The 23499-nt window shown below is 45.3% G+C and overlaps 1 long non-coding RNA gene and 1 pseudogene across 1 annotated transcript; one reads left to right on the top strand and one right to left on the bottom strand.

The window, feature by feature from the left end:
- Positions 1–126: 126 nt before the first annotated feature.
- LOC132539024 (uncharacterized) lies at positions 127–21878 on the top strand. Its single transcript, XR_009550333.1, has 4 exons — positions 127–325; positions 12774–12999; positions 15479–15617; positions 20526–21878. It is a non-coding gene; the product is annotated as an uncharacterized LOC132539024 (long non-coding RNA).
- On the bottom strand, positions 5086–7275 carry LOC132539023 (large ribosomal subunit protein eL42-like; annotated as a pseudogene).
- Positions 21879–23499: the final 1621 nt, after the last annotated feature.

The following is a 23499-nucleotide window of genomic DNA, read 5'->3' as shown; positions in this document are numbered from 1 at the left end:
TCCTAAATATATATAGACTGTTGCGACTTCCCCACCTGCTTGGTGTGAAGCCCAGTTTTTTCACTCCTCCTCACCTTGGGTGTTGCTCCACACCCTGTGCTAACCAGCCTTGCTTTCTGAACTGTAAATAGTTTCCTAGCCCTTGAAGTCATTCCCCCCCCCCCCCCCCCCCCCGCCTCAGGACTCGGGGACAGCATTTGTGGTGGCAGCAGCAGGCTAGACAACAACTTCCGGTGGCCTCCCCAAGTCACTTGACTTGGGCGCACTGGTACCCGCAGAGCACTTTGGCCAAGCTGTTGTTCCTGCGTTGCTGGTGAAGCCTGGGGTGAGTCCTCCTACCCACGATCCCCCTCTCTTATGGAGATAAGCTGGGCACTTTCTCGGCTTCAGGGAAACCATTCTTTTCACAAGGAATGACCTGCTCCTGTGTTCTTGGGAGAGGTCACAGTCAAAGCGAACCTTCCATAATGTTCTCAGGACAGAGAAACGAGGAGACAGACTGGAATGAGGGAGGTGGCCCAGTCCAGGCCTTCAGTCTATTATCAGAGATTTCCAGCTCAGGGTTTGAGTACCATATCAGCACGGTTCTGTTCTCCGAGTAGGAAATTTGGGTCACAGCTTCTTTTCTATTTTTCCCATTTCTTCTCTCCCCCCGACTCTTGAGATTCAGGTCATGTATCCAGGGTCTGTCTCTTGTAGTGTTGTGCTAAGGTAAAAACTATTGCTTGGGAAATTCTGGAATCCAGCAAGAGCTGCAAACGTTGCTGGGCTGCTTTCTATACAACTAAACACAGCCCAGACCCCACAGCAGAGCCCTTCTGAGTGGGCATTTAGATTCAAGAACTCCAAGGCCCAAAAGCTGTTAATGTGTCCTGTTATTAAATACTGCTAATGCCTTTCCCTTGTTTGCATCTTCTGCTGGACATGAACTGTGAGTTGTAAGATGCCTGCTCAGCTGTTTGAATCACTGCTTAGCTGAAAAAACCTCCAAGTTACTTCTTGGACTTATGAAAAAAACTGAGAAGCTCTCAATATACACTTCTTACTTAGAAAATATTAAGCCAAAACTTTTCTGTTATTTCTTTATGAGCTAGGAGGCCTCAGTATCCGTTTGTATTTGCTCTGGTCCAGTGATTTAACTTTCACTAGCACTGATTCATAAGTGAGTGCCTCAGTGATTTAACTTTCACTAACACTGATTCATAAGTGAGTGCCTCAGTGATTTAACTTTCACTAGCACTGATTCATAAGTGAGTGCCTCAAGGGGTGGTCTTCTACAGCGAACCAATTAGAAATTTCAAAACCCAAATTAGAAAACGAGCAGAAGAGGCAGGGCAGCGGTGCACCTGGTTAAGTACTTTCACCATGAGCAAAGTCTGGGGTTCAAGGTTCTGGTTCCCATCTGCAGAAGGGAAGCTTCACGAACACTGAAGCAGAGCTGCAGGTGTCTCTGTCTCCCTCCCTCCTCATCTTCCTCCCCTCTCAATTTCTCTCTTTCCTATCAAAATAAAGTTAGAAAAAGAAAATAAGAACTAAAAGCTTAGGGATATATATACATATATATATATATGTATTTTTTCTTTTTTTCTTTATTGGGGGATTAATGGTTTACAGTTGACAGTAAAATACAGTAGTTTGTACATGTGTAACATTTCCTGTTTCCCACATAACAATACAGCCCCCTCCGGGAACCCAGATATATTACTTTACACAGTGGGAAAACCAGTTGTGGATTAAGATCCCAATATTTTGAGGCAAAACCTAGTTAAGGACATTAAGAGATCAAATTTCTAGGCAAAAGAAAATTTAAAACTCTCAAGAAAACTTGTACTTGTCCTCTGTCTCTTGATAGATGTTATATATCTAATCTGTCTTTGGTGTTTAACCATTTCCAGAGATGCTTGAATGCTGCTCACAGAAACTGGAGGAAGATAAAGTGCACACTTCCAAAACATAGACAGTTAAGAGAATCTCCCTTGACTTTTGTTTTCATTAAAAATTAAGGATTCCAAGAATGAAGGTATATGGAAGAGTCTACATGAAAGTAGATGGATATGTATTTTCTAAATGAAAAAGAAGGAAGACGGGCATTCATTAAATGTCTACATTGTTCCATGCAAGTGTTGATAGCTTGCTAAACTAGATTTGCTTTCCACTTCTTAATACACAAGGAAAATGGTTCTCGGACAACCTAGGGAGTAAAACTGTGATGAATGTGCTCGACATCACGAAAAGTTATTTGTGACTCTTCCAATCTAAAAGAATGTTAGTGTAAGAGGTAGTTCCCTGTATGCCTTGATTTTTTTCAGCTAAAACTGAAAGGCTTAAGAGTTAAGAATTTTTGGGAGTCGGGCGATAGCAGTGGGTTAAGCGCAGGTGGCACAAAGCACAAGGACCAGTAGAAGGACACTGGTTTGAGCCCCGGGCTTCCCACCTGCAGGGGAGTCGCTTGACAAGCGGTGAAGCAGGTGTGCAGGTGTCTCTCTTTCTCTCCCCCTCTATGTCTTCTCCTCATCTCTCCATTTCTCTCTGTCCTGTCCAACAACTACGACATCAATAACAACAATAAAACAACAAGGGCAACAAAAGGAATAAATAAACAAATAAATAAAAAGAGTTAAGAATTTTAAATTAGTATAGAAAATTAAGCTAGTACAGCAGATAGCTTTGAATTTAAAGAAAGGTGTGTGTTATTAGAATGAAAAAAATATAAAAAAAACTCAAAAAACAAAACAAATATCTTTAAAACTCTGGTTCACTTTTAGTAATAGATAATAAATCATTTAAGGAATCTACCTAGAAACCAAAAAAGACGCAAATTATCAAAATAATTGCATGTGCTCCAGGCCATTTTTTACTATCAGGTTCTTGATTGCTTGAAGTGAACCTAATTTTCTTGACTTTACAAGACTCAACTGTTGTTGAAAAACCATGGACGTTTTTTATATGTACTTTTGGAGAACTTTTGTCACTTTAGTTGAACTTGATGATGTATTTACTCTATGACAACACTGTTATGTTTTAAGCCTCTTATCATTAATAGCCACGACAAATTTCCCCCAAATCAAAGTTCTGAAAAATATATTGGATTAATTTTTAAAAGCCCCATGAAACATGGGGAGTCCTGGAAGACCACCTAGATCACCCATGTCATGCTTTCTTGCCTGTAGAAAAAAAAACAGCAACTTATTTGCTCTGTAACTTGAAGCTTCATGGGAAACATTGTCAGATAAGCAGAAAGGATTAGCCTTCTTAGTATAGGTGTGGGGGTTGAAATAGTCATGTGAATCTCTTGGAAATATATGAAAAATTCTAAACATTGAGTATTTCCTGTTATGATATTACTTGTGTAACGGAGCAAGAAGAGATTAACATTTACTGTTAAGGAATTCTAGTTTGCATCTGCTATTGCCAAAAAAGGGACATAAGTTTACATCTACTATTGCTTTTTTAAAAATCATCTTTATTTATTTGATAGAGACAGCCAGAAACTGAGAAGTGGGAGATAGGGAGAAAGACAGAGAGACACTTCTTGTGAAGCTTCACCCCTGCAGGAGGGGACTGGGGGGCTTGAACCCAGATCCTTGTGCATTGTAACATTTGCACTCACCCAGGTGCACCACCACCCGGCCTCCTGCATCTATTATTGATAAGAACTTCAGTTTTCATCTATTTAAGAAACAAACCGTTTTTTAATCTATTGTTGCTTGGTTACACTTGTCAGTCTGGTTATATTCTAAAGCACTGTATGCCCCAGAAATCACTCAAATGTCCTTGTACATTACAATGACATCTTTGTTGTAGTTATTTGCAAATCTGCTTTGTTCAGAAGTTATTTACACGGATACTTTGTGTATAGAGAGACTCATGGGGACTTTGACAAATACTCTTTAGGCTACAGTTTCATCTTAGAACTGAAGATAAGTTGCAGAGCTTATAAAAAATGGTTCCCATATCTGCAAACATGACATCAAAATCAAAGTGGGGCCGAATAGCCTGTTGAAAACGTGTGCACTTTTAATGATATTTTTGCTGCCCATTGGCAACATTAGGTAGTTTTTATGTTTTGATTTTTCCAGATTTAAGAAGTCTTTTTTACTTTTTAAAAGCTGGCCACAGCAACATACTAAATCACATCGTTTGGACAGAGTTGAAATGCTTTTCTCTCCCTTTGTAGAAATGCCGGGTGTTTTGTAACGAACGCACAGGGACATCTAGGAACAAGCACACCCAGGTTACATCCCTCCAAATTTGTTATTTCCATCCTATTTTTTTCTGGATCGGTGGCACACAGATTTACTCACACAAACACCTACCCTTAACTTTCAGAGTTTATTCAGCCTCCAATACATCTATGTTTTTGTCTTCAGTCACAACAATTTTGGGCTCTCTGCTGTCTTGACAGCTGAAAAATGGGGAGAGGAGGACACCTGATTTCTTTCCTTTTTTAAAAAATATTTTTATTCCTTTTGTTGCACTTTTTTATTGTTGTAGTTATTATTGATAACGTCGTTGTTGGATAGGACAGAGAGAGATGGAGAGAGGAGGGGAAGACAGAGAGGGGGAGAGAAAGATAGACACCTGCAGACCTGCTTCACCACTTGTGAAACGACTTCCCTGTAGGTGGGGGAGCCAGGGGCTGGAACCGAGATCCTTACGCTGGTCCTTGCGCTTTGTGCCAGGTGTGCTTAACCCGCTGCACTACTGCCCAACTCCCATGATTTCTTACCTTTAAAAAAATTTTATTAGTGACTTGATAATTGATTTACAAAATTATAAGATAAGAGGGGTATAATTCCTCACTGTTCCCACCACCAGAGTTCTATATCCCATTGGAAGCTACAGTAGTTCTCTCAAGGTCACAGATATGGATGGGCTGACTATTATAACTCTCTCTCTTTCTCTATATTTATGTATGTATATGTATATATATTTATATATATTTTTCTCTCTCTCTATATATATATATTTGCCCACTTATTTTTTTCACAGTCCCATCTTCTCTTCATTTCCAAGTCACACCTACACCTATTACTACTTCTGAATGTCCTTCCTTTCCCCCTGTTCTCTCTCTGGGTCCTGATAGTTGGAGTTCAGAGCCCTCTGGTCATCTTCCCTTATCATTTCCTCCCCACACTGGGAGTATGGACCAAAACTCTTTTGGAGGCCACTTGATTTCTATGACAGTTAACTACCCCTTTCACCATCATAGGATGACCCCTAGACCCTCAACACACAAACCACAGACAGTAGAGAACCCTGCCCATCACTGAAGACTATCCCAATGACGACTCTTCTAAGACTGAAAAAAGGTGACAATTGCATTCATAGTTAGCGTCTGACTTCTCTGCAGGAGTTCCCGGTGGTGAAGGAAGATTGCTTCATCCATATATTCTTCTTCTTTTTTTATGGATATAAAACTTTATTTTGACACAGGTAATTTTCCTATTGAATAGTTTTCATCTCAAAGCTGGAATCCCAAAGTTCAGAACTGGATCATCTGGCCTTTCTTTTCTATTCTTATCTCCTCCCAGTTCACAAGGCTTGCATCTCTTAATGGTCGGCATCCTCTTGGACCTGCAGTCAGGCTCAACACATTCAAGCTGAAACACAATCTTCTTCGTGGTTTTAGTCTTCTTCTGGGATATCGGCTTTGTTTGACCACTGTAGCCATTCTGCTTGTGGTCATATCTCCTCTTTCCCTGGGCCTATAGGGAATTTTTGCCCTTCTTATACTGGGTCACTTTGTGAGGCTGATGCTTTCCAAATGTCTTGCAAGAAGTTCTTTGGGTTTTAGGCTCACTGACCATCTTTGCGGTAGCCTTGTCTACACAATGGAAATAGGAAACTGAACAGCTGTGCAAGGACACCCAGCACTCTGATGCCTGTACAAAGCCCTTCCTTTGACACAGTTTACTGTGGCTGAAAACTTAGCACCTGCGTTCCAGCCCCTAGCCAGGAAGGGCTTCTCTATACATTCTTCACAACTCCAGGTAACAGAAATCTGACTCACACCCTCAGAAAAATGGCTAGATTCATGGTGAGAGCCCCGAGATCTTAACGAAGATCACTACTACATTCCACAGCTGTTACTGAAATCACATCTTCTTGCAGACAAAGGTGGCGCTACATCCTGCCACTATTGCATGTCCTCCTTGAATTAGTACTCCGTCGCAGGTGAGATTAGAAGTCACTAAACCCTTCAGACTTGCTAGCTCTGGAAGAGGTCATTCTGACTTTGTTGCCTGGATTCAGTTATACTGTTTCTCACAGATTCAGCTGGTTGTCCTCAGGGACTGGGGTAATTTTTAAATCAGGACTACAAGTTACCTTCTAATTTTGTTGATCTCTCTCTCTCTTTTTATGCTGTCTTACATGCTTACACTCTGGTGTTCAGGCTAACAATGGCCTCATCTCATTATCTGATTGCCCAGTGCCTAGAGTGATTATGGGGACTGCATGTCAGAAGCAGGCAGAATGTATAGTGGATAACTGCTGACAGTGATCCTTGGCCACACTGCTAGTCAATCTGAGGGTTTCCTCCTCTCAAGTAAACACAAGATGGCTGGTAATGGGACTAAGCATTACGCTTAACTGCCCCTTGGGGCCTTGGATGGAACTTTCTGCTACTGGGTTTATGAAAAAAGCAGTGTGGAAGAGTGTATGATGATCCCACCTAGTGCCAAAACAGACACTTTCATGCCAGAGGGGTGCCAACAGTTTCAAAAATCTGTGATGAAGGAGGTGCAAGGAAGGGAGTCCCAGGACACAAAGTATGTGCATTTCAGCAAGATGAAAAATAAGCTTCTTAGAAGAGTTGAGGGACCGTCTGCCTCTTGCTGTGTAGCCAGGGCTGAGAAATGCTGTGGAACGTGTGGAAACGCACAGCCCTGAGATTGTACACTCTTGACAGCCATGAAGCGGGGTTCCAGCAAGACCTGGGCTCTGCTCCTCCCCACATTACCTGGGGAATGAAGAAGCCAGGGAAAGACAGAGCCTCAAAAAGCACCGGGTGGCAGGGGACGCAGCGTCTTTACAGGGAGAGGTGAGGAAGACAGAGATAAGAGGAGGGTTAAGAATAGCTGTAGTGGGGTAGGAGAGATAGCATAGTGGTTTGTTTACACAACAGATTTTCATGCCCAAGGCTCTGAGGTACTAGAACTGAGCAGTACTCTTGTCAAAAAAAGAACAACATAGGAGTCCCGATGTGCCTCAGAGAAGTGCAGTAACTGTCAGAAGAGCCTGAAGTGCTCAGGACCATATTGGGACCCTGATTCTTGGGCATTGTATCACTGAGGAGTATGTTCTAGGCCAGGTGTAAAACAGAGGGGGTTTCCTGTGGAGAGCAGAGTTCCGAGGCTGAGCACTGGGCTGATGAAAGCCTAGGGCTATAGGGGGACCCACCCCCTCACTTCTCCCCCTACCTACCTCCTCACCCCTCCTTCTACCCCCCTAGCGGCATCCCTGTTGCTGGATGGGGCTGAACCATTCAGAAGCTTCTTGTAGCCTCCCAGAATGACACCGTGAGCCTGTGACTCTCTGAGACAGGAAGTCAGAATTTAGACATGGGGGTGAACTTGGGTGGGATGGGGGTGCTTATAGCGCTTGTTAGGAGCCCAGTGGAGTCCAGCTGTGGCCACACAGAGACCACTGCTCTCTGCCACCATGGGACCACCTCTGGGAAAGAATTCATCTAAGTCACATACTATATCTCCTTGGGGATGGCGAGCACCTGCCGTGGTAGTGACTTGGATGGGAGGCATTACCTTTTTTTTTTTTTTTTTTTTGTAACTAATACAACCTGTAGACTTGGAAAACTAGCCTCCCTGCATCTGCCTGGGACTCTTACTGGGTCTGTGCCCTTTTCCTGTCCCTGAAAGATCTGGCAGCAGGACCTACAGATCAGGGCTGGGTCTGTGCTGGGGAATAAGTGATAACCTGAAATAATTGACAAAACCTGGATGGGGAACTGCCCTCAAGAACCGAGAACCGTGGGCCGTAGCTTCCATTTCTTGGCAGCCCCAGGGGGAGCGGGACTGAACTTTCAGTACCCTCTGAGAGAAACCTCTACCCTCCTAACTGCCTTGGTCTCTGCTCTGTGTTGGCATTTAGGTCTGCAGTCATCTCAGCAGGTGCCACGGTGTTAGAGGCCCCAGAATCCTGGTGGTGAAACTAGGCTCGTGCGATCCTGGTACAAGGCTTAGCGGTGAACTAATGTAGCTGGAGTCTTAACTTCACACAGCAGCCAAGGGCCATCTCAAACAAGGGAGAAGTTGGGAGAGTTGCCACACATGGTGGAGTGAAAGGGAAAACCCAGGTTGGTTGGGGGTGGGAGACGTTCGGATGTTGTGTAACTGGCTGGCCGGCCTTGAAAACAAACCGAAATCCCGGGTTCGAACAATGTTAAATGAAGCTGGAGAAAGACCGAAGCAGCAAACTTGAGTGCTGTGAAGTAAAAGCTGCAAACGTAAGAGCAAGAATTAAAGGTGGCTTACAGAAGCCTCTTCTACAAATGGAAGGAGGCGTAGAGGCATGCAGAGCTAGAGATGCCTAGGAACAGGTGCTTGGGATGATGGTAAAAACAAAGTCCCAGAGTTGAAGGTCTCCGAGCTGAGCTCCCAACGGTGCCGGGAACACATGAAAAGCAATTTGGAAATAGTACAGAGAACTGAAAGAGAAACAACAGAAGTCACAGCTCTCAAAGAAGACAGAAAGGGCCGCCGTTCTGCATCTAGCTGCCTTCATACATTGCATTACTGTGTGGGGGGAGGGGCTGGCATTGTAAAACGCTTCTGTAACAATGTGGGCACAGGAACAAGAGATTGTGCAACACAGTGGCACCTTCTTATTTTTTTCCCTTAGTGGTAATTGTTTTTTTTATTGAGGGGGTTAATGCTTTACTATGTAATCATTGACATATGCATTTAATTTCATTATGTAACAGACTCCCCAAAGTTTTCTTCTTATCCTCCGTCCCTCTCTCTTCCTCCCTCCCTCTCTCCCCAGAATCCTTTTTGGGTGCAATACACTTATGTCCTGTCTGTGTTTCACTTTGAATCCTCTCTTCCTGGTCTTATCTGGGAGAGTCTAGGGCAAAGGAAGCCGGATAAACCTTGAGATTCATGAGTAGCACAGTGTGACAACTTTTTGTTTTTTGCCTCCAGGGTTATTGCTGGGGCTCAGTGCCAGCACTATGAATCCACAGCTCCCGGAGGCTATTTTTCCCTTTTTGTTGCCCTTATTGTGGTTGTATTGTTATTGTTGTTATAGCTGTTGTTGGATAGGAGAGAAATCAAGAGTGGAGGGAAGACAGAGAGGAGGAGAGAGATAAGACACCTGCAGACCTGCATCACCGCCTATCCCGGCTCTATCCGGGATTCTAACGCTAGTCCTTGAGCCCCGCACCATGTGTGCTGAACCCACTGTGCTACCACCCAGGCCTCAACAACCCATTCTTATAAGCAACTACTCTTGTCAGGTGCTTCACATTTCTGATTCAGATCAAGATAGAGGACCCCAGAGTCACGGCTGAACAGAACCACTGGTGGGTGGAGACTGGACATCAGGAAGTCCATTGGCCTGTGCTGACTCTCTCACTCCTGTGTTGCCTGATGGTATTTCTCCTCCCTTTCTCTGCTCTGCTCGCTCACTGTATACTCCTCAGCTGTGCAGGCACACCTTCCTCTCTCAAATGTGCATATTTCCCCCGCCTTGAAATACTTTTAAGTGTGTGTACAGATGGTTGCCTCATCCTAACTCTTCTCTGCAGAAAGCCAAACTACCCCACACCTTGTCTCTGAAGCTAGAGTTAGAGTCTTTGCTGGCAAAACGTGCTTCCTGACTTGAAATAGTCTTCTAGTCAATAAAGTCCTTCTTCTCATCCATCCCTGAGGTTTTTGGATAGCATATTTAATTTATTTTTGTAATCAACGATAAAAAATTCTTACTGCCAATCTTGGATGGACCTTGAAAAATTCATGTTAATAAGTCAGAAACAGAAGGATGACTATGGGATGTTCTTTTTTTTTTTTTTTTTTTTTTAGGATTTGGAATGATTTATTTTCTCAGTTTGAGACTTTCTCTTTTTTATTTTTTTACAACTTTTTATTTATTTTTTATTTATTTATTTTTTATTATTTTATTTTTTTATCTATTCTTTTTTTCTCTTTTTTTTTATTTAAGAAAGGATTAATTAACAAAACCATAGGGTAGGAGGGGTACAACTCCACACAATTCCCACCAACCAATCTCCATATCCCACCCCCTCCCCTGATAGCTTTCCCATTCTCTATCCCTCTGGGAGCATGGACCCAGGGTCATTGTGGGTTGCAGAAGGTAGAAGGTCTGGCTTCTGTAATTGCTTCCCCGCTGAACATGGGCGTTGACTGGTCGGTCCATACTCCCAGTCTGCCTCTCTCTTTCCCTAGTAGGGTGGGTCTCTGGGGAAGCTGAGCTCCAGGACATATTGGTGGGGTCTTCAATCCAGGGAAGTCTGGCCGGCATCCTGATGACACCTGGAACCTGGTGACTGAAAAGAGAGTTAACATACAAAGCCAAACAAATTGTTGAGCAATCATGGACCCAAAGCTTGGAAAAGTGGAGAGGAAGTATTAGGGAGGTACTCACTGCAAACTCTAGTGTACTTCTGCTTTCTTACTTTGGTGCCATACTCCAAACTCAGTCAATTTCTGCTTTGCGTTTCTACTTCTTTTTTTTTTTTTACATGCATAACATTCCCCAGATTCCCATTTAACAATACAACCCCCACTATTTCATTCATCATTTTTCATGGACCTGTATTCTCCCCACCCACCCACCCACCCCAGAGTCTTTTACTTTGGTGTAATACTCCAATTCCATTTCAGGTTCGACTTGTGTTTTCTTTTCTGGTCTTGTTTTTCAACTTCGGCCTGAGAGTGAGATCATCCCATATTCATCCTTCTGTTTCTGACTTATTTCACTCAACATGATTTTTAAAGGTCCATCCAAGATCGGCTGAAAACGGTGAAGTCACCATTTTTTACAGCTGAGTAGTATTCCATTGTGTATATATACCACAACTTGCTCAGCCACTCATCTGTTGTTGGACACCTGGGTTGCTTCCAGGTTTTGGCTATTACAAATTGTGCTGCCAAGAACATATGTGTACACAGATCTTTTTGGATCGATGTGCTAGGTTCCTTAGGATATATCCCCAGGAGGGGAATTGCAGGGTCATAGGGTAGGTCCATTTCTAGCCTTCTGAGAGTTCTCCAGACTGTTCTCCACAGAGGTTGGACCAATTGACATTCCCACCAGCAGTGCAGGAGGGTTCCTTTGACCCCACACCCTCTCCAGCATTTGCTGCTGTTACCTTTTCTGATGTGTGACATTCTCACAGGAGTGAAGTGATATCTCATTGTTGTCTTGATTTGCATTTCTCTGACAATCAGAGACTTGGAGCATTTTTTCATGTGTTTCTCGGCCTTTTGGATCTCTTCTGTGGTGAATATTCTGTTCAAGTCCTCCCCCCATTTTTGAATGGGGTTATTTGTTGTCTTGTTGAGTCTGGCAAGCTCTTTATATATGTTGGTTATTAAACTCTTATCTGATGTATGGCATGTAAAGATCTTCTCCCATTCTGTGAGGGGTCTCTTGATTTGGCTAGTGGTTTCTTTTGCTGTGCAGAAGCTTTTTAATTTGATGTAGTCCCATAGGTTTATACTTGCCTTAGTCTTCCTTGTAATTGGATTCGTTTCATTGAAAATGTCTTTAAAATTTATGCGGAAAAAAGTTCTGCCAATATTTTCCTCTAAGTATCTGATAGTTTCTGGTCTAACATCCAAGTCCTTGATCCACTTGGAATTTACTTTTGTATTTGGTGAAATACAGTGATTCAGTTTCATTCTTCTGCATGTTTCAACCCATTGTTTCCAACACCATTTGTTGAAGAGACTCTGCTTCCCCCATATAATAGTCTGGGCCCCTTTGTCAAAGATTAGATGTCCATACATGTGGGGCCTTATTTCTGGGCTCTCAATTCTATTCCACTGGTCAGTGTGTCTGTTCATGTTCCAGTACCAAGCAGTTTTGATGACAATGGCCCTATAATATAGTTTGAGATCTGGCAGTGTGATGCCTCCGGTTCTGTTCTTTTTTCTCAAGATTGTTTTGGCACAACTTTTTTTTTTATTCCCTTTTATTACCCTTTTTTTTTTATTTAAGAAAGGATTAATTAACAAAACCATAGGGTAGGAGGGGTACAATTCCACACAATTCCCACCGCCCAATCTCCATATCCCACCCCATCCCCCGATAGCTTTCCCATTCTCTATCCCTCTGGGAGCATGGACCCAGGGTCATTGTGGGTTGCAGAAGGTAGGAGGTCTGGCTTCTGTAATTGCTTCTATGGGATGTTCTTACTCTCAGCTAGAAGTTGAAAAACAAGATCAGAAAAGAAAACACAAGTAGAACCTGAACTGGAATTGGCGTATTGCACCAAAGTAAAAGACCCTGGGGTGGGTGGAGGGGAGAATACAGATCCAAGAAGGATGACAAGAGGACCTAGTGGGGGTTGTATTGTTATATGAAAAGCTGGGAAATGTTATGCATGTACAAACTACTGTATTTACTGTCCAATGTAAAACATTAATTCCCCGATAAAGAAATAAAAAAAAAAATTCTTACTCTCTAACTTTAGCATTTTTCACATTTGAAATTGCTGACAGTTGACTTGACAAAAGAAAGTATAATCTAATGCACACTATTTACACACTGTATCGTTTTAATTTTAGGTGCCAGGAGTACCTCAAGAGAAAGGAGAGCTGTTAAGAGACAACAGAGAGTTTCCCTAAGCAGGCAGATGGAGTTCAGAGCCCAAGATCTGGAATGTGGACCTGACAAAATGAAGACTCTTCCTTCTTCTCAAGAAACGCCAAACAAAGCAGAATCAGAAAGACCTAAGGAACCTCACCTAGAAGAGCTGAAAATGAAAAAATCATTGGCGAATAAGCTCAGAAAGTAAGTCAAAACACAGAGCAGAAAGGAGGAGTAATTTACTTGTTTTTATGGCTCGTTTCAGATGACTAGAAACTGAAGACTAACACAGATGAGGTGATTTTGAAAAACCATGTTGGTGAATGAATTTTCTTCTAGAACGTTTCCCTACCCCTCCCCATTCTTCCCTTCTTGAGGGAGTTCAAGGATTTAATTTTTTTTCCCTCTTGTAGTATTTTCATGTAGTTAACCTTAAAGTTAGTCTTTTTTTTTTTTTTTTTCCTTCAGGGATCCACTGCTCCTGGAGGCCATCCATTGTTGTTGTTATTGCTGTTGTTGGATAGGACAGAGAGAAATTGAGAAAAGAGGGGCAGGCAAGAGAAAGGAAAAGAGAGATAGACACCTGCAGACCTGCTTTACCACCTGTGAAGTGACCTGCCTGGAGTTGGGGAGCCGGGGGCTCAAACTGGGATCCTTGCATGGGTCCTTGCGCTTTGTACTATGTGCATTTAACCCAGTGAGCTGCCGTCTGTTCCCCAATGTTAGTCTTTAGAATTACTTTTTACATGGTATAATTTAGGGAGTGATATGATTCGGTTTGCTTCTTGGAAATTCTCATAAATAGAAATACTAATGAGTTTATTTTGGGGAAGATTGCAACTTAAGCCCAAATGGTCGTGTGTGTGTGTATGTGTGTGTGTGTGTGTGTGTGTGTATGTGTGTGCAGTCTCACTGCTCCGGGTCACCTTTTTCAGATAGAGATAGACAGAGAGATAAAGGGGCATGGGGGTGCATGGCGGGGAGTCACTGCAGCACTGAAGCTTCCCCCAGGGCTGTGAAGGTGTTGATTGGAACCTGGATCATGCTCATGACAACAGGCCAGCTCACAGATAAGCTATTTCGCTGGCCCCAAGTCCTGCTATTCTAAATTCACTGGGGACTTGAGGAATTAACTTTTTTGATTATAAACTTTGTCACTGGAGGGCACTTGGAGACAAAGTACCTGCAGTTTTTCTGCCTTGCATTAAAGACAGCCTAAGGGGAAACCTGGCCTGACATCTCAGTATACCCATGAAGTGTCTACATAAACAAACCACAGTAGTCTGCCTGCGGGAGACCCCCACCTCCAGTGCCTTGGCTCCCAGCTACTTTTAGAAGCTAGCTGCCCCTGGAACTGTTTTTTTGGACCACCCTCTGTTTTCTTGATCTCCTTCTACCTTGGGAGGCTGCTGCTGCTCTAAATCACTCCTCCACCTCCAAAACTTGATTTCTTGAGCTTCTGAGTGAAATGCACAAAGGTGGGTGAAAGCTTGAAAATGTTGAGGGACGGTTTATTGTTTATTAACAGTGTTGATCTCTTTAAGACGATTTGCTCACTGTGTCTAATGGCGTCTTTGAGCATTCCGTAAAGAGCCATTTGTGTTGATGGTGGTTACACCACTTTCATCCTTGATAGCCCTCCCTTATTTGAATCACCTGCTAGTTAGGAACCCTTCTAGAAACATAGTTCTCCTTTGGGATAGTTTAAACTAAATTGTGTACTTTTAAGAATGGCGAAGGAGAATTAAGCCGGGTAGGAAAGCTTTGTGTCACTGAGCCCGGGTGAATTGGAGCATCCTTCTAACACAAAGTCCATCCCAGTGAAGATGGTACCTCACCTTACCCACCCACCTCAGAAGTTTTCTCAACGTCTTGTCTCCACAAAATGTCTCTCTTTTTTTGTAGGTTGTTTAAGCTGAGGAGTGTGTGTGTGGGGGGGGGGGGTAGGTCTGGAGACGGAGATGTAAAGCCATTTTATTTCCCCTTTTATCAAAGGAAAGATAGTGTCGACGTCTTCATGTAAAGGGACTCAGTTGCTACTCTGAATTCCTTCCTGTCTCCTCAACTCCCTGAAGGCCCACAGGGCTGGGGGAACCTTCTGACAGCACCCCAATACCAGATACACCCATCATGGTTCCTTTTGACATCTTGCAATGGGACTTGAGTGGGCACAGCATGGGGGAAATCCATGTCTTCACTAAGAAGCACTCAGGCTCATCACACAGTGGACTTGGGGTTGGGGCGTAGTTTTGGTCCCCTATTGCCAGCAAGTCAGGCAACAGCGACCACCTACCTCAAAGAGATCAGAGTCACATCCCTGAACCCTTAACTCATGGACTCACAGGCACCCCTCCCCATCTGTCTCCTTTAAAACCTTCTCCCAGCCTTGTAGTTGGAACCCATTCTCCCAAGAGGCAACCCCCCTCCCCATACCATTTCCTCTGGAAAAACCCCTTCTCTCGAGCCAGTTTTGGTTCCCTCTATGGCAAATGATAGGTCCAGTGTACCGGTACCAATCTGACACATTTTCAGCATGAGGACACGGTTGAATGGGAAATTCCATGGGCTGCTAGGATAATGCTGAAAAACAAACAAAAACCTGAATGCTTTAAGACAAATTCTTCAGGCCTGTAGGGAATCCTTTACAGGAAGAGAACATTAAGGATTTCTTTGCCTCTTTCAGTCTCCACAGGATGAATGAGAGACTTGCAGAGGTCATCAACCCCAAACTCCTGGTGGAGAGACAGCATAGAGGACCTGTACTCAGCTCTCTGGCCCCAGAGCCAGCCCCAGACCACTCAGGCTGGAAATCTTCCTAACAGGTTCGTGGTCAGTGGAAACCTTAATATCAGAGAAAGCGTAGCCATCCCTAGCCTGGCCTTCCGTTAACAGCATGTGAGTTCCTTGAGAAAGGCTAGTTATAGTACTTTTTAATCCTTAGGTGTCAACTTCCTGATATGATTAACATTTTCTTTTGTGGGCTCAAATCCTGAGTGGTTGAGCTGGCTTGCACAGGCAAAGTTAAACTCAGCAGCTTATGCTGAGAAAGGAGATAGAAATAGTACCTAAAAAAAAAATAATAGCCTTCACCTCTCTTGTTTTCAAGAGACTAAGAAGAGACTGCTCAATTCACAATACCCCCTTTCTACCCTCCAGAAATAAGCTTCAAGCTTCTCCTAACCTGTATACCTCACTTCCCCAAGGGCACAGATACTTGGTTCTGTGTGACTCAATGTTAAAGTGACCGATGGCCACAGCAAAAGTTCAAGGGTCTGAGACAGCCACCCAGTGGGCTTCACGAAGAATGTAAAGAGACTGAGACAGGAGATTTAGGATAAATGTAAAGAGGCTGAGACAGGAGATTTAGGATAGCATCCTCACCCCGTCCAGCTGCCATCCGTGTGCTAGCTCTAAGAGTGACAGAGGCAGGGTTCCCCCTAGTGGCTGGATTGAGAACTGCATAGGCAACTTGCTCAAAAGTCTATAGAGAGAAGGGTTTCGTCTTCCTTCCCTTTTCTGGTCTCTGTCTACTGTGACACACCAGGTCGTTGAAAACTGGAGTCAAGCATGACCCAGTCAGCAGGAACTAGCTACTTTGGCCAACTATAGAGAGCTCTGAGACCTGTTCTCTCTCAGGACAGGACAGTGGCCAGTTTTCACTTCTCATTTGCTTCTAGAAGTTTCCTGACAGCCATTCCTATTCCAGACAGTATTAAACAAGGACCGTTCCATCCGGGAAAGCAGTTCTTTGAGGGGAGTTTGACATTAGTAGCCAGTGAAGCTGCAGAACATTCTAGGTGCTGTGGAGGTGAGAGAGGTCTGGGTCCCCGTGTGGGGTGAGTTAAGCTAGGGGCTGGGGCCTGACCCCAATTGGGGATGGGGGTGGTGGTGGTGGTTCTTAGCGACTTTCTTTCGTGAACAAGGCGACAGAAGTTTGAGAATATCTCTGAAGGAATCATGGAATTCTCATTCCAAAACTTGGGGTCCATCACATCCTCTCACGGGGACAAAAAATAGTGATCCTTGGGCAATCACTCAAGGTCATCTCTGGGGTTCATTTCTCTTCACCCCCCCTCCCCAGTGCTGAGTCCTGGGTGATTCCTCACAGACTCCACAGGACATGTGATGAGTACAACACTGAACTAGAGCAGCATTTATGTATAGAAAAGCTACCCACCTCTACCTGCCCAGGCCAATGTGTCCCACAGAAGCCAGGTGCCTGGCCCAGGTATAATCCAGATTGGGACTGAGAAGCCAGCCCTAGAAAGTGTCCTGAAGACAAGAGTGTGCCCCCCCACCAAGCCCTGAGCCCACGGCTCTGACGCCGTCCAGAAGAGAGGTGCCAGGCATGCCCTACTCCTTTGCTTAAAGTGGGCCCCAGTTAAGAGACTCATCAGGGACCTGTCACTGGCTTCAGTGTTCCAGAGCATCCCTAGGGCCTCACGGTACCATAGAGGTCATGGGCACACATGCCCAGGAAGTAGCTACACTGGGTAATCAGCCCAGGTCAGCAAACTACTCTGCAGGACAAACAGAAAAGAGGGTTGTCGCCTCCCTAGGCATTAGAGCTAAGCTGTCTTGTGTGCACCCACCAGCCAGATATTATCTGTTCCTGACGGATGAACTCCTGCAATTGGTCACACCAGGTGAGAGCATTGGCTCTGTCAACTGCACCAGCCACAGCTGAAGTGCCCTGGAGGGTGATGTGCCAACCTCCCTCTCGATCCCCCGTCCCACGGCCACGGCCTTCAACAGCTCAGAGGGAAGGCCCAGCAGCCCTGAGCCTGGCACAGGTGTGTCCATTGGTCAGACACATCTCATGCAAAGCGTTTCCACCACAGCCGGAATCTCAGGTGGGGGAGTTTTCAGTGAGCATTAGAATGATGATGTGAGGGCAGGGGAGTGAGGACATGAAGGGTAGCCCCCTTCTGTGAATGTTAAAGACTGTCGAGGGACAGAACCATCCAGGGAAGGTCAGAGGACCCAGAACGCAGATCTGGGTGATAAAGAATGAGCTATCCTGGCAGCCTGTGGGGCTGGAAGGGGAACGGGAGTGCCCCTTTCTCCAGTAATACTCTTTTTACAACACACATTTGCCTATCATTTACTATTTCATAGAAACAGAGAGAAATTGAGGGGAAAGGGGGAAGGGATGGGGGGAAAAGAAAGCTTCAGGCAGCCCTGCTTCAGGTCTTGTGAGGTTTCTCCTCTGCAGTTGGGGACCCGGGGGCTTGAACCCTGCTCCTTGTGCATTGCAGTGTGCGTGCTCTGTGGGTATGTGGGGGGGGGTGCCACTGCCCTCCCACCAGCAATGTTTTTATGCACTCTTCCATTTCTAAAGACTGAGTGATGAAGAAGTGGGGATGAGGAAATCCTGTGTACGGAATAAATCTCAAGGTGAGAGTCCCTGCGTGAGGGATACTGGGTTTCAGTACCTAGGAGACAGAGGGTGGGGTGTCTGAGATCTGAAAGATGAAGGGGTTAGGATTACATGTGGAGGGACACTTGCATGTTCCCGCCTGCTAGTGGCATCGTGTCCCTGGGCTTTGAGTGTGCGGTGTCTGTAACCACCTTTAGCTGCTTCCTAAGTCAAGATGGCCTTCCCCACAGGACAGTTGTGTCACCTCTGCCTCCCGCAAGCAGCAAGTCCTTTGGGTGTTTTTGAGCTCTGACTCCTGAGAATGGAGCCCCGTGGGTTTTTGGTTGTTGACCCGAGATTGGAGTAGCCTGGTAACTCCGCTTTCTCCCTTGCACTTGAACCTGAGTTGAGAGTTTTTCTGGTCGGTGATGGGAGCACCATCCTTTGCATTCCCAGGGCTGGGAGCAGCTCCTGTTTTGCAGGACCAGGGATCCACTCGCTCTTCTACTTCCCTACTCCCCCACCTACCCACCCCAAGTTGTTCCGTGGTTGGGGGGGGCACCTTCACATAGCTGGCTGTGTTTCCATGCATACCCGCTTTCCCTGAAACCCACTTGTAGTGTCGGAGAACTAGACAAGCTCCAATTAGCCACTTGTGCTGCTGCTGCTGTGTGTGGTGGTGGTGGGTGGGTAGGGGGGAGTCAAAGACCTAGGAGGCTGCTGTGAGGACTAAGTGTCACCCCTGGGCTCAGGACAGGTGCCTGTGTGAGGCCTTGGCTACAGCTGCATGTTAAACAGAGCTGTCTTCTGTGAACACTTTGTGCTGTGTTTCTCCAGACTCATGGGAGAGCTCCTGGACTTTTTTGTTTGTTTGTTTTTTGTAACCAGATTTATCACAGGGGCTTGATGCCTGCATATGATTCCACTGCTCCTGGTGGCCATTTTTTTCCTCTTCCTTCCTTTTTTTTCTTTTCTTATAGAGATAGAAATTGAGAAAGGGGGGATAGAGAAGAAAGAGCGAGACACACACCTGCAGCACTGCTTTACCTCTCTGAAGCCCCCTCTGCAGATGGGGACCTGAGGCTTGAACCGTGTGCATACTACTGCGTGTGCTACCTAACACCCAGCTCCCTGGATTTTGATGGACTGACTGTATAGGAAGTGTGCTAGAGAGGGAGAGGGAGACCCATGATCATTCCACCAGGCTTCCTGTACTAGAGAATCACGTGGTTGCCAAAGGTTGACAGGGGACAGAAGCTGAGGTCCAGTCAGGAATGAGAAGAAGGAGGGATATGGTGAGAATAAGCAGGGAAGGAGGGAAGCATTGAGGGGCACAGACACACGTGGAAACCTTGACAGTCTTCTTGGAGGGACAGAAGGACACCAGCATTGTTTCCTGGTGACAGCTGTGGAAGTGGACCACTGGGAAGGGATCTGCTAATCTGCAAAGATTTCTTTTTCTTTTCTCTCTCTTTTCTTCCTTCCTTCCTTCTTTCTTCTTTCTTTCTAGAGAGTGAGGAGAGAGAGAGAGAGACTGAAAGAGAGAAATAAACTGCTGCTGGGCTTCAGAATTGGGGCCTTTGGGCCCTCAGACAAGCTAGTGATGGGCTTCACTGCTTAGCTGTCTCTCAGCCTCTTCACTGCATTTGAAACAGCAACAGCTCTCCCTACTGTCGTCCATCCATCAACCAACGTGAATCTCATGGTTAAAAATTCCCGATGTTTGTGTCCTTATCATATTCTTATTAACAACCTCTTTATGTTGTTACCACAGTTTACTTCTTTTTTAACTTGAAGGGCACAGGCTGGACACAGCCGGAGTGCTGGGGGAACAGATGATGGATGGGGGTGTGGGGGGGGGTTAGTGGTTTACTGTATGGTTGTTGACACACAGGTACAATTTCTCATCTCTCCACGACAGGAGTCTGTAAAGCATTCTCACCCCCCCCACACACTGTCCTTTCCTTCCATCATGTACCAGGACTCCCAACACTGTCTCCACCAAGTCTCACTCCAGGTCTTGCTGAGTGCTGGGGGCTGGGGGCCAGGGTGCTCACGCCATGGTGTGCCTCCAGGCCTTCTGTTCATCACATGGCAGGACTCATCCTGGGGACCAGCGACTTGCCCAGCCAGATGCCCAGGTTGAGTCACCCCCCACCGCCTCTACTCAGGACATTTCGTATATAAGTCTCTGTTAAGAGACAACAGGACCAACAGCGAACAACTAAGAACATCAGACAGTGATCTGGGGATCTGAACCCCCACTTACCCCCGCCAAAGACCTCAGGGTCCTCTTGCCCACCTTGAGTCCCTTGTTCATTCATCTCTCTGCCTCCCCCGGGAACTTTAACGCCTGTGTTTTGTGTTGCAGGCTTCGGTGTGACACCTGTGAAAGTCACGGCTGGCAGGTGTCAGCCTGGACCCCAGAGGGGACGGACCTTACTCGAAGCATCCAGAAGCTTCCATCAGGACAAGAACAGGTGCAGCCTTGCAGCAACTTTTCAAGGCCTGCGACGAATTTAGTGCCAGCTACTTAGCTTATGAAGGGCATCGGGTACTTGAGTTTTAGAGGTGTTTTCACAATAACATTTTGCAAGAAAAATTAACAGCTATCTTTGTGTCCTAGAGCATCTATAACCCAGAATAAAACTCCAGGTATAGAAGGCACACTAAACAAAGACAGCCCTGAATGGGTCCCTATGGAGGATAGTACTTTTCCACCCTGTGAGAAGTTTCTCTGTGCTTTCTTTGCCTGCTCTGACTTCAGCAGCAAAAACCCCAAGTTCCCACACCCGGACACTTCACTACCTTTTGAAGCTCCTGCCCCAGCAAGTATGAGTCAATCATGAATAGCGAACATTTGAGCTCAGAAGAGACACAAGAGTAACAGATCTTGTTCTTGGCACCCAGTGGTTGCTATCATCACCTCTTTCTGTCCAAGGCCACAGGGACCGGGAGATGTTCTGTATGTCCACATGGTTATTGACAAACAGGTGTCTTCATATTTACGCGCGGTCAGGGCCATCACTTCTGACTCGGGTGCTTTCAGGGTAACATCAGTCAAACAAGTCAGGCAAAACCCTCTTCTTTTTCTACAAAGCACTGATGGCTTCCTGTGATTTCTGAGGAGTTAAGCTAGGAGTGATGCCACTCTCGATATACACTCTTCCAGAGGACAGACAGGGAACCCAGCCACCCTCTCCTCAAATTCTCCTCAAATCCCACCAATCTTGATGCCACCCCAGCAACAGACATTTCAGGAAAGCAAAGTTACAGGTCACTCTGAATGTAGCAGTCAAAATCCGGAGACCAACATGAGCTGTTGAAGAACCTGGGATTTTGTGGTAGCACCCCCCCCCCCAGCTCTCACTCACTGCGTTATGCAGACTTCCTGTTTTGTCTCATCTGAATAAAATCATGCTCCCCAAACAAAGAGTGTTTTGGAGGCTTAAGCTGTTTGCTGAAAACAGCGAACCACCATGGTTATCAGATTATTCAAAGCAGCCTGAGAATTTAAAATTTAAACATTAGATTTCTCTGAGTGCTGGCCTTGCTCTACTGACGTGTTTTTGGACTCGGTTATATACAGTTTGTGCCAATGGACCACATGCACAGAAAGAGTGACCTCATTCTTCTAGTGGAGATAAAAGGAAGATAACAGATCACAGTATAAAAAGCAAAAATGTCATCTATCTTGTCAAAAACAATCTCTTTCTCTACAAGGTTATCAGTTCATGGGAAAAGGACAAGAACTGAGACCTATCAGAATTTTTTTTCCTTCCCTGCCAAGTGTTTCTGCAGAGAAAGGGCCAGACAAAGGAGCTCATTTCTGGTCCTCTTCTTGGCAGCTTGAAATAAGATTAGACAGAAGCAGAAAGGGGAGCTGGTCTTGACCTTGGAGAATGATTCTTCACAAAAACAACAACAATGTGTCTATTTTTTTGACCATGCTATCTTTACCCCCCCCCCCCCATGAAGCTGATGTGCTCAGCGTTTATGCGAGCTCTGGTAAGCAACTACCCAGACTTTTCTTTTGTTAACATCTCTGCCACATGATACCAGATACTCTCTCCAAGTCTAAATTGGATCCAGTTGGCTCCCTCACCAGCAGGTGAACAAGGAGCTCAGAATTTTTGAAGGAGGAATCAAACCAATGCCCTCCTGTGGTCTTTTTTCAGGAATCACCAACCATCCTTTGATTTTTTTTTTTTAAATGTTAATCTCTTTTTAATTTTTTTTTCTTTTTGCCACCAGGATTATTGCTGGAGATCTGCACCCACATGATTTTACTTTCCCCAGTGAATTTCTTTTCCCATTTTTAGATAGAGAATGAGAGACAAAGAGGGAAAGAGAGAGAGGAAGAGAAGAGGAGAGGCACTACAGCACTGCCCCACCACTCATGAAGCTTTTCCTGTACAGATACTCCATGTGGCGGTTGGGGATTTGAACCCATTGAGCCTAGGCACTCACTCGTGGTAAAGTGTGTGCTTTACCAGGTGAGCTATCTCCCAGTCTCTTAAACATATATTTTAACATAGTGTCCCAGATTTAAAAAAAAAGGCATCATAAGGGATTTAAATACAGGCTTCATGAGAGACTCATTATCAAGTCATTCCTACTGTCCATGCGTCTTTAAGACACCATGGAAAACAAACTGGTGAGCAGAGTCACAAGTAAGTATTAGTTCAGACAGCAGAGACAGGATTTGGGTGAGGGAGGACTGGAGTCAATACAGCCACTATCTGCTCTGGCCGAGGCCTCGGTCCCTCTGAGCAGGTGGGACCTTTAGTTAGAAAGACACAGGGGGCTTATAGACTTCATTTGCTGAGCTCCACCCCCCTAAGTATCAGTCTAGAGGACCCCTTCCCCGGCTAGTAACTGCCCCACAGCCAAAATTGGACCGAGTGAAGTTAATTCGTTGTAGAACTGTCCTGTGGGCAGTTGGTTTGGAATGTCCCGGGTTCTGAGCCAGTTGGGATGTCAGAGAGACTACTGGTCATTCAGGGTGGTCACCTGACCCAATGCAAGCTAGACAGCAAAGCAGTTGCAAGTGCTGGAGGAGAGGGATATGGGTTGGTGGTCGGGGCAAGAGGAGGAGGCTGAGCCATACATTTGGGGGGAACACATTGCATTTTGTGTCAGGGGTTGAAATAGAGAGCAGGGAGGCATTCTCTTTGGGCCAGGGCTCTCCTCTAGCTCAGGTCAAAGCAGGAGGACAAGAGGGTTTTTCTCCAGTGACAAGAAACAACAAGACATTTCCCCCAGGGGCTCAGAACAGCTTATCATTTTGATGATCTCTTCCTCACCCTCATTCTCCCACCATCCTCTCTGGGGGCTGCCACCAC

This window comes from Erinaceus europaeus, chromosome 6 (assembly GCF_950295315.1).
Source record: "Erinaceus europaeus chromosome 6, mEriEur2.1, whole genome shotgun sequence".
In the NCBI taxonomy this organism is placed as follows: Eukaryota; Metazoa; Chordata; class Mammalia; order Eulipotyphla; family Erinaceidae; genus Erinaceus; species Erinaceus europaeus.
The sequence above is the reverse complement of the archived record's forward strand: the minus strand, read 5'-3'. Positions and strand labels throughout refer to the sequence as shown.